The sequence below is a fragment of the Chroicocephalus ridibundus genome, chromosome 13 (genome assembly GCF_963924245.1).
Source record: "Chroicocephalus ridibundus chromosome 13, bChrRid1.1, whole genome shotgun sequence".
NCBI classification, from domain to species: domain Eukaryota; kingdom Metazoa; phylum Chordata; class Aves; order Charadriiformes; family Laridae; genus Chroicocephalus; species Chroicocephalus ridibundus.
The window spans coordinates 1238831-1249610 of NC_086296.1; the positions used below are offsets into that span (position 1 = coordinate 1238831).

Consider the following 10780-nt stretch of genomic DNA (forward strand, 5'->3'; position numbering starts at 1 on the left):
GTCACCTTTTATGCAGCACAGCATGATGGGCTCTCTCCCTCTCTGCAGCCTACTGCAAGCTGGACGGAGAGCCCTCTGCACCTGGGACAAGGGATCAGAGTGCAAAAGAAAGACCACGGTGCTGCGCTGCTGGAAAAGTGTGTGCCACAACAGCAAGCCGCTTCTGCTCCAAGGGCCTCTACTAACCAGCAGTGTCCCCGGCTACATGCCAGAAGCATCCCCGCCAGTGACATGTTCGCCCAGCTGGGAACCAATGTGGCATCACCTCATGTGTCAGCGGACAAAAAAATCAAAGGGTCTAACACAGGTGAAAGAATTCAAAGTACAGCTTCAGAACAGGCCCATCACAGATAAGAAAATTTATTAGAGCAAATAGCCAAATACTGGCAGGCCAGAGCTGCAAATTCTAACAAGGCAGGCTGAGGAAAAGGAGGCAGACGGTGAAGTTAGCTGCACTGATTATACCTCCTCTAAAGAGACAGCTACACGGGCCTTTACACTGGGCAGCATCCAGCTGCAACCAGCTCATACACTTCCACGTCCTAAGCAACCGTCCCACAGACCCAGCATTCTGGTCCCTAGCAGGTATAAAGTCTCTAAGAGAGATACAACAAAAAGAGAGCTCCCATGATGATCTACTGCCACTTCAGTAGTCTCATATTTTTCCATTAAAGTCATTTTCCTTATCCGTGAAAATATATTGCTTCGTGGCATTTAGCAAAGTCATAACCTTCTAGTTACAGAGCTTGAACTTAATGATTATTCAGTGAGCGCAACGGAGCGAGGTCAGAACATAGGTACATAGATTCTACTAATCTTTACAAAATCATTCCTCCCCCAGCCAGTCACTGGATAAAAGGACATAAAATGGACCTCAAATTAGGTAGAGGTTTGGCTTTTTTCACTTTTCACTTTTTTTTTTTCCACATTAAGTGTGTCCATGCATCTTCTCCACAGCTCACCCTGCATACCCTTAAAATCCTTGATATATCTCGTTTACAGCTCTACCTCTCCCACCTCCTAAACAGGACTTTTTTCCCTCAAACAGTCTCACCACTTACTTTCTCATGGCAAAATTGGCACTGTAGGCTGCCAACTGATTCCTGACCCTTTCTTTATATGTGTAGAGCATCATGCAATTCTACAATGTGAATTAAAAAAAAATAATCCTCAAATGCTTACAAAATTCTCCTGTTTCTAGGTCTCAAGAAGTTACTTTTTTTGATATTCAAACTCAAATCCTGAAGACAGAAACTTGCGTTTTAAGGAGAGGCAAGTAGAAATTTCTCATCAACTGAACAAGTTGAACTATGCTTCTGGGTATGTATTACAATACCTTTTTTGCATCACACCTACTCTACTAAATATACAAAACACGGAGCAAGTGAAAGTTTTGTCAGCCACCAGCTAATCAAATGAAAAATTATTAGGCTTAGAAAAACAATAAAAGCAGAAGCCAGCTGTGCATTTGTTGGATGAAAATCCCAGTGTCTCCCATGTTAGCTCATGTGCATTTCAATTTCTGGGAAGAAAATAATGGGACTTTCTCCACCCTTTCTCATGTGAGCCATAAAACAGATTTATTACCTAGGATATATTCTGTGTTTTCTCCCGAGGAAAAAAGAAAGTGGTAGAACAAGTTCATTTTTTTCCCTTCTACAACTAGGATTTTCTTTATAATAAACACAGAGCTTAATTTTGGTATCATATGGCTCTTCTATTTAATGCTCTGGTCACACTTTTTACCTTTCTAAATCTTGAATTGTAGCATTATCATTTCAGTGGGGAATCTACAGCTGCTCCAGCTGTCCAAGTGTGAAAAGTCTGTCCTAAGATTCCTATCTGGTATGTTTTAAAGCAGAATCCTTCCCTCCCCTAAATCAAAGAAATTTTGCTTCTATTGAAAAATTATGGAATAACTGAAAAAAAAAAAAAAAAAAAAGGCAACACATTAGTTTATGTTTCTTTCCAAATAGTTCTTGCTCAGCTTTACTTCATGCCCAACAGTCACCCAGCAGCTCTGGAAAACCTGGCCTGCAAACTCAGAGGTTTAGGACAGGGTTGCATCTCATCTGGGAAGCTTTTCCCGTACAAATTACTATTTTTTGACTGTAGCGGTCACCTTCTGACCTTTAAGAATAAATCATGAAAGGGAAAATTTGCTGACTATATTATTTTTTGCTCCTAAGACTCCTTTGCTTACAGTATGATGTTACAATGCTAAAGATCTATGCTGGTAAATCCATTTATAGAAAAGGTGGTTTCCCCTATAACTTTCACTTTTGAGATGCAGAAGAGACCGATTCATATTTTAAATGCTTCTGAATCATGGCATAGCCTGGATTCTCCAGTTCAGTGGTCTGGAAATTTTCAAGGCTAATATATGCCTTTTTAAATGACATCTAGTAATACCTCTTTTTTAAAGTAAATCTGTTGACTCTAATATTTGTAGTCTAAATGTCGTCTACGATCTACTTTTGGTAACTAGCGCCTATTGTTTAAGGAGTCATACTTCTCCGCATGGCAAACCTGACATCTCTCAAAATTCCAGTTCTTTCAAATAATCCTATGACATATGAGCATTTACACCAAGTCACAAATGCCACTAAAACAGTCTTTGAAATGACAAGCTATGCCATTATTAGCTGCATATAATGAAAATGTACCATAGGAAGTGCATTCATTACAGTTGTGAAATTATTTTTATTGCTTATGAACAGCAAAAAAATCCACTTTTTATTATACAACTGTGCCAGCACAGAGCTCAAAGGGAAGCTGGTTTGCCTGGGCAAAAATTGTGCATTTTTTTTTGTAGATTTCTTTCTTTCTCATTGCTTTGTGATCACTTTTACTGCTCCACAGAGACCAATAATTTGGAAAAAAAACCCCAGTAGTTAAAGTAGTTTTCAAGCTATTACTAATTTGAAACCCTTCATTTGTACTACCAAGTATATTCTAGTGCAGTCAAACTGCTTTCTTACAAAGAAAGCATAAATCTATCCACACAGATTTTTCTGGGATCAAGACACTATTACTGCTACTAAACTTAGCTTTTTTCTTTATAAAGACATACACACAAACATGTAACATTGTGCTGAGGTTTCAAGTTTGTACAAAAGAAACATATCAACATTACAACTCAGAAAAGGTGTCCAAAAAGGAAAGTTCAACAATCCCAGAAATCTCAGACATACACCTATAATCCAACATAGCTATGACAAAACAATTTATTCCAGAAGAGTAGTCATAATAGTTATTTTCCCCAATTAAGACAGTGCTTCATACAATATCATTTTGGAAAACCAGAATCTTCAGCATTAAACCTCCCATGGAAGCAAATTAGTGACAACTGACTGGTTTACAGTTCTTACTGTTCCAATGAAATAGTATGTTGTTATGGCTGAGCTTGCAGAGAAATACTACACAAATTAAAAATAAAAGATACGCAAACACAAAACATAATATAGCCCAACGTACTACGCGACAGAGAGCCAAAAAAATTGCCTCTTTGAAATGTAAGAACATATACGGGTCAGTAGTTAAGCGTTTCTTTGCAAAAAGAAACTCACGGTATCCTAAAATGGTCAACGGGGTCAGAAAAGGCGTAACATACTCAGTCAACAGATCTGCTCCCTAATATGTTACAATTCTGATATTATAATTCTAATCCTTAAAAATAAGTCTTTACATCAATTCACCAAATACAGACTATTTATCTGATAGTAGAAACTGGCGCCTACTCCAGTGCATGCACCAACATAATTTCCATCTGCAGAATCTTTATAACTGACAATTACACATCTGAGCCAGAACAGAGTTAGATTTCCCGATCATAGGATATTTTTACAGCAAGAAAAAATTAGTTTACCTGTAAATCAATAAAAATGTTAATAGGAGTCATTAAAAAAACAAGAAGTTACTCCAGTAGTTTCTTCAAAATGTAGTAATTTAGTTAAAAATAAATCAAATGTCCTCTATACTCCATATAACTTACGCAGACAGGACAAATTATTAATGAAACACTTCCCAGTCATGCAGCCCTCTCTAAAAGCCTCACAGAAATGTTACTAAAACTGGGGGTTGGTGGAAGGAGCTTTCGAAGAATGACAGGTTACAAAGAGACTGTGCTAAAAAGCATGGACAAGCGCTCTTCAAAATGGTTCCCAGTGAAGAGTAAAAGTTACACACAGATTTCCATCTCTCCTGCCTGTTTTTTCAGAGCACAAATGCCCGTTTTTCACCTTGGTCATTTCAAAATGAAGCTACTGACGCTGGATATGAGATTATTTTCTATTGTAAAGTGGTATATAAAGATGCTACATAAGGCATTTTCTTCTTTGCTTCCAGTACTATTGAAAAGAAAAATATACAACGAAAGAATCCAAATGTCAGATATCAGTGTGCAGATGTCACCCAGACACTGCGAGATTACATTCAGGATGCCAGCTAGGTCCATGAAATGCTACACAGCGAACAAAGTGCCCACACTGAAAATAGATGTAAAACAGCCTATGCCTCACCCACTTGGTAACCGTGCAGTACCTCCCTGCAGAATCAGAGTGCCGGTAGAGGGAGCAAAAGCAAGGAAACCCGAAAACTGGAAAACACCAGTGCTGCCGCTCTGTGAATGAGGAGCAGCATACTCCGGGTATGCGCTATGCAAAGACAAATAAGCGGGGTTGGTCTTTTTCTTTCCCCTTCAATGAAACAATCTGTGAAAAATTAATTACGGCAAGATTCTCTCAATTTTCTGATAGTAATAAAAGTAAAAACCTAGGAACTCTAGTCAATCTGTTGAAATGAGGGTAGTTTTGTAGATTTCTGTAGGCTATATCTGAATAGAAGTTTGCCTTATGAAATTATGGTGTATCAATCAATTATACAGTCACAGAATCACTCCAGATGAAAGGGACTTCAGGAGGCCTGCAGTCCGATCTCCGACTCTAAGCAGGGTCACCTATGAGACCACACCAGGTTGATCAGAGGTCAATACTATTTTTTCATGTACGTATTATTAACAATACTACGTTGTTATTTTCTAAATGCTTTCAAATGAAGGGCATTAAAGCACTGTAAGTCTTCCTGAGGACTGCCATTACAATTTTTCAGATGGTGGGGGGAAGGCACAGAGGAAGCACTGACCCACCTGAAGCTGTACTTTCCATGGACAGGACTGGTCTCCAAGTTCAGTAGACGCAGGTCCCTGCCTTGCCTTGATCTGCCCAAGCAGTGTTTACATAAGCTTGTTCACTATCCCTTACTTTTAAACACCTTAAAAGCACTCATTTCTGTTGGTCCTAAAAGAAAAGCACTGGGATTATTATAGAAGAGTTGTAAAATTCAGTACATTCGAACTGTAAGCTCCATTACAACTAGGTTTGGTATTTATGGCTCACTGATACCAAATATTTGATTGGGTGTATTCTGAACTCACGGCTGTTGTGGTTTGGGATGGGATGGAGTTGACTAGTAGCTGGTGTAGTGCTGTGTCTTGGGTTTGGGAAGGGAATACTGGTGACAGCGCACTGGTTTTGGTTGTTGCTGGGCAGTCAAGGCCTTTTCTGCTCCTCACACTGATGTGACAGTAAGCAGGCTGGGGGACAACAAGGAGTTGGGAGGGCCACAGCTGGGACAGCTGATGCCAACTGACCAAAGGGATCACAACATTGTAGAATGGTTCGGGTTAGAAGGGACCTTAAAGATCATCTAGTTCTAACCCCCCTGCCCTGAGCAGCGACACCTCCCACCAAACAAGGCTGCTCAAAGCCCCATCCAACCCGGCCTTGAACACCTCCCGGGATAGGGCAGCCACATATTCCATGCCATTTGACATCATGCTCAATATATAAAGCTGGGGGAAGAAGAAGGAAGGGGGGACGTTCGGAGTGATGGCGTTTGTGTTCCCAAGTCGCTGTTACAGGTGACAGAGCCCTTCTGGCCGGGGGACGGCTGAACCCCCTGCCTGTGGGGAGCAGGGAATTAATTCCTTGTTTTGCTCCGCTTGTGCACGCGACTTTTGCTTTACCTCGTAAACTGTCTTTTTACTCTTCTGATCCTCTCCCCGTCCCACCGGGGGCTGAGTGCGCGGCAGCGCGGTCCCGATTGCCGGCCGGGGTTACAGCACGACAAAGGCCCGAGGCGCTGGCGCTGCCGGCGGGCGCTTGCGCGGAGACCCGCGGTCTGCCCCGCGGGGGCGGGCTCTCCCCAGCACATCGCTTTCCTCCCGCCCGCCGCCGCTCCCTCAGGCCCCGGCCGCGCCGCTGCCGCCTGAGGGGAGGCGCGAGGCGGGTAACGGTCGCCCCGCCGTTGCCGTGGCGACGCCCTCGCGCAGGCGCAGACTGCCCCCACCCCACGCAGCGCCCGTGACAGGCGCACCCCCTCGCTCCGCCTCCCCCGCGGCCAAGCCGCGAGCCCCCGGTGGCGGCGGGGTCGTCCCCTCCGTCCCCTCCCCCTGTACCAGCCCCCCGTCCCCGCCGTCTCTCACCGGGCGCCGCTCCGCCGGGGGGGAAGCAGGAAGCGTGACAGCGATGATTCGGCGATCCTCCGCGGTACCTGAGGCTGCCTGCCGGGGACCAGGCAGACACAGAAGAGCGCCGAGCCCCGGCGTGATGCTGGCAGGCCGCGCATGACGTCACGCGGAGGCGCGCAGGCGCCCCACGGTCCCGCGCTGCTCCACGGCCCGGCCCGGCCCGGCCCGGCCGCCGCCCGCCCTCGCCGGCCCCGAGCAGCCGCCGCGGGCCTTGGCCGCCGAGGGAGGCTCTCGCGCACCCCGGCTCCGCGGGCGGCGAGGGGCTCCGGCTCACCCCCGTCCGGGAGGGCCTTACCCTCGGCGGGAGGCGGCGCCAGGCCGGACCTGAACCGTGTGGCAGCTGTGGAGGCAAGCAGGAGCAGCGGGAGGTGCGAGGGACGAGGTGAGGGAGCAGAGAGCTGAGGCCCCAGCAGCGCCGGAGCCAGCCGGGAAGGCCTTGGCCGGGGTGCGGGTGTCGGGCTGTACCTGCCATGGAGCGCACACCGAGCCGGCGGTGGCTGCCGTGGGCACCGCAGCTCTCACCATGAAGTCTGATCGGAGGGCTGCGCGACGCACAGTGTGGTAGGCTCGCTCCCACTCTGCTTCCACCGCAGTCCTTTGCTCTGTTCAGCACGGGGGTATCGCGTTCCCAGATTTATTCGCCTCTTCTGGCAGCGCTGGCAATCTGGATTTGTTCTGGGATAAACAGACCCAAGTGTCTCAGTGCAACACAACCACACGTAGTTTTCCAGGTGCTGTCTTGCAGGAGAGCCTCTTTAGAGAAGAAGGTTGCCTCCTGAAATGGTTTCAAATGGAAGTTAATGGTTAGGTGTCATAATTGGACTAAATCGGGTAACAGTGAAATAAGCCAGTATGTATTGTTGCTACTAGAACAAAAATGCTGCTGTGTGGGATTGGAACATACCCTGCTAACATGCCCATCCACCCTCCTCAGACAGGTGATGGCAGGCTCAGTGCAGGCACGTACGTGTGACAGGACTGTGGAATGGCATTGTCTTCCCCCTTTAGAGTCCCCTCTTGGTCTCCAGCTACACCAAGACTTGCTCAAGGAAAGGAAATAAACCATCATTTGCTTGTGTCACCTAGCTAGGAGAGAAAAGTTTCCACATTTATATGGCTTCTCAGAAGGCTATACTGCTATATTCCAGCTAGAAAGTTTGGTACCTCATAAAACATGCTTTTCAGTTTTTCTGTCATTTTTCCCTATGGAGCCAAAGATTCTTTAAAAGCTAAATTGCACCTAGAGTACCACAGTGCTGTTAAATAAGTGCTCTTCTGTTCCAGTGCTATTGATGCAAACAAAGGCATGGAGATTTTTTTGAGTTTGTGAAGGTAAATATGGGGCTTGCTTTTCTACTCAAATTATATCAAATCTCTCATCAGCAGGAATACTGGTTCCTAAATCCTTGCTCTGAAGGGCTCCTGAATGGCATTCAGTGGTTGTGAAACCACAGTACACGGAGGAGGCTATGCCTCCCTTTATTAGGTATCTCCTAAGCACAGAGAAATACCTTCAGTATTGTATAATGCACAAATACAGACCCATATTTCCATACATGTTTTGCTGAAATGATTTGAATTAAGAAATTTAGAGGAGTAGATCATTGCTATAAAATGCTACGCATAATGAAATCACACGTGCAGTATACTTTCAGGTCTTTAATTTGTTAGGAGCTAAATGTTTATTAGAATATGGTACTGTTAGTATTCCCTACAGTCACCCTGAAAATGAAATACCCCTTTCACAACACAAGATAATGAGTTATATGGCAAGATAAGGTGGTTACCAGAATTCAGGAATGACAGAATCCAATTAATTTAACATGAATTAATGCAAGATCACATTTATTACAGTTGGATGCAATTTGTAATTGAAAGTTCCATTGTAGTGCATGTTTTTACATGTTATCTCCCATCGGTAAGATCTCAAAAGAGCAGATTCTCCATTTTGAACAGCAGCAATGTGTTTATTATGTCACCAATAACGCTTTCCTTTGGTGTTTGCTGCAAAGAACTTCAGGGACCAGCAGCCCAGTTGTGCACCACAGGCTGTGCTCGTGTTCTTTCTCACAGGGGACCACGACAGAGGCTTAAATGGAAACCTGGGCTTCATTTTCTTTGGCTGCTTTGCCGGGCTGCCCCTGCCTTGTTACTTGGTCATCCCTTTTCCCATTTTTCAGCCTTCTAGGGGATCACCCCTCTTCTTTTTTGGGAGGGAGGGGTGAAATCAGCCCTCTAGTCAAATAAACCTTTCAACCTCCTATCTTCAAAATAAACACTTTTATTGTGGACAGCCCAAGCTCCTTAGGTAAAGCTTTAGGTCTCAAATCCAAAAGATACACTGTGTCCTTTTCATAATTTCATAGTGGAAACCCTTTATTTGCTCATTCCTGTGGTGTTATGGAGGTTTTCAATGATTCTGGTTTAGGTTTCGGGATTAGGTGAAACCAGAGTGCCTTAAACCTCTTTAGAGGTTTGGGATTAGGTCTGCATCAGGCCTAATATAGCCTTTCTGTGCAAGGCTAAATTAAATGGCAGGAATATTTGTTGTGCGCCGATTCACAGGTGTTTGGCAAAATACCAGAAAACATAAAGGAACCACTGGAAGAATCATGAAGGCAAAGCCATCGAAACATGAGTATTAGCTAAGTACTGCAGTATCACTTGCAACTGTGGGGTCTTTCAGACTGCTTCTAAGTGATTTTAAGCATGGGTATCATTTTTATGTGTCTCTTTCACATGAATGTGAGTAAATTGAAGATCTGTTGTGCAAATGGATCATGGATTTTTATTTGGGTATCACATTCTGGTAATTGCTGCCTGTTTTATAGCAAATGTATATTAAAGTTCGTCAAACAGCTGATATGACTGAAGCACTATTGTTTTATTGTACACATAAATTCTACTCCTTCTCTGGGGTATGCATTGCCCTGACGGAATATGCGAAGTCACGTGGAGAAACGCACAATAGATTTATGCCTATTATTAAACCACCACCCTGTCTGGCTCAGGAGGCGGAGACGTTTGCCTCATTGATGACCACAGACTAATTGGAGAGAAAGTTTTGTTGGGTAGGCTGTCTGCTGTGAGGCTTTTCAGCACTTTTCACTAGCTTTGTCTCTAGTAGGGCTATTTTTCCTGTGTGCTCGGCTCCATAGTTTGTAATCCTGGCAAGGCCTGACTGACTGGCCGTAGCCCTCAGGTGCTGCCTGAGGTGAGCAGGTTGCATCGAGCAGAATGAAGAGCAGCTCAGCACTCCAGGCTCGGGATGTCTGCACACTGCGGCAGCTGCTTTGCCTGCATTTGTGGGGAAAAGCTGAGCTCCAGGTGCCCGTCTGTGTGATGCTGGGCCATGCTATCAAAAGGAGATGGAGTTACAGGGAGGTGATGCCCAGAGCCCAATGGGTTAGTTCCTACGGCTGTCCAAAAGCAGTTACTCTCTGATGGCTATAGCCTGTCTGCTCACACCCAAGCATTCTCTTTACTCAGGATGTGCCTGTCAGCCTTCTCCAGAAAAGTGTATTTTGAATGCATTTCTCTCCCCAGATAGATTTCAATTTCATGTAGACTTGCCTGCATTCCGAAAGTCAACTACATCTCAGAATTACAGGACTTCTCTGGAGTTTTTTTTCCATGCCAACAACCAGTTCTCTTGCAGGCAAGCTCTTCTGCATCCCCACGGCAAGTCGTCTGATCAGCAACGCATACAGCCAGATCCCATCGTCCCATGTCTGCTTGCAAAAGCAAAACAGAAATAGTTAAGTTTCAAAAGAATATGTCCCCTCTAATCAGATGAGCTGTAAAAGTAAGAGGGAGGCTAACTAGAAGGATTTAATAATCTTAGAATCTGTATAAAACATTATTTATGGCTTAAGAGCTACACAGGGCTTGAGCTTTAAATGTAAGTTCTTTCCCTCCTTAATGGTGCATGGAAGGAAGAACAAGAGAAATGTTCCAGTCAAGGACAAAATCATAAAATAATGAGCAGAAGAAGAATGAAATGAAAGTATTAGGGGCCAAGGGAGGCTGAGTGGGAGTTTGTCGTTATACATGATTGACCTAAACTGTGGGAGAAAGAAAAAAAAAGACTACCTCATCCTTAAACGAGATGGTTATTTGAGCATAAATAACAGTCTCATGTCAAATATGCTATTTCCAATGCAGTCTTTTCACTACAAAACCACAACGTTCTCAGCCCTAATCTTCCTCAGATAAAACAATACGGCTGGTGGCTGTGAAGCAGCTCTTTGA

The 10780-nt window shown here is 44.5% G+C and overlaps 1 protein-coding gene across 7 annotated transcripts in view; it reads right to left on the minus strand.

Moving 5' to 3' along the window:
- The window catches only part of GNB1L (G protein subunit beta 1 like), a 52714-nt gene extending 43334 nt beyond the window's left edge, over positions 1 to 9380 (minus strand). For 3 of the 7 annotated variants that reach the window (XM_063350916.1, XM_063350912.1, XM_063350909.1), the window contains exons 1-2: positions 6485 to 9380; positions 5147 to 5297 (exon numbers count right to left, since the gene is read on the minus strand). The gene's annotated coding sequence lies outside the window, so the exon portion shown is untranslated. Of the gene's footprint in view, positions 1 to 5146; positions 5298 to 6025; positions 6295 to 6484 lie in introns of those variants that run through there. The other 4 variants (XM_063350915.1, XM_063350913.1, XM_063350917.1 and 1 more) reach the window with 2 other exon arrangements.
- Positions 9381 to 10780: the final 1400 nt, after the last annotated feature.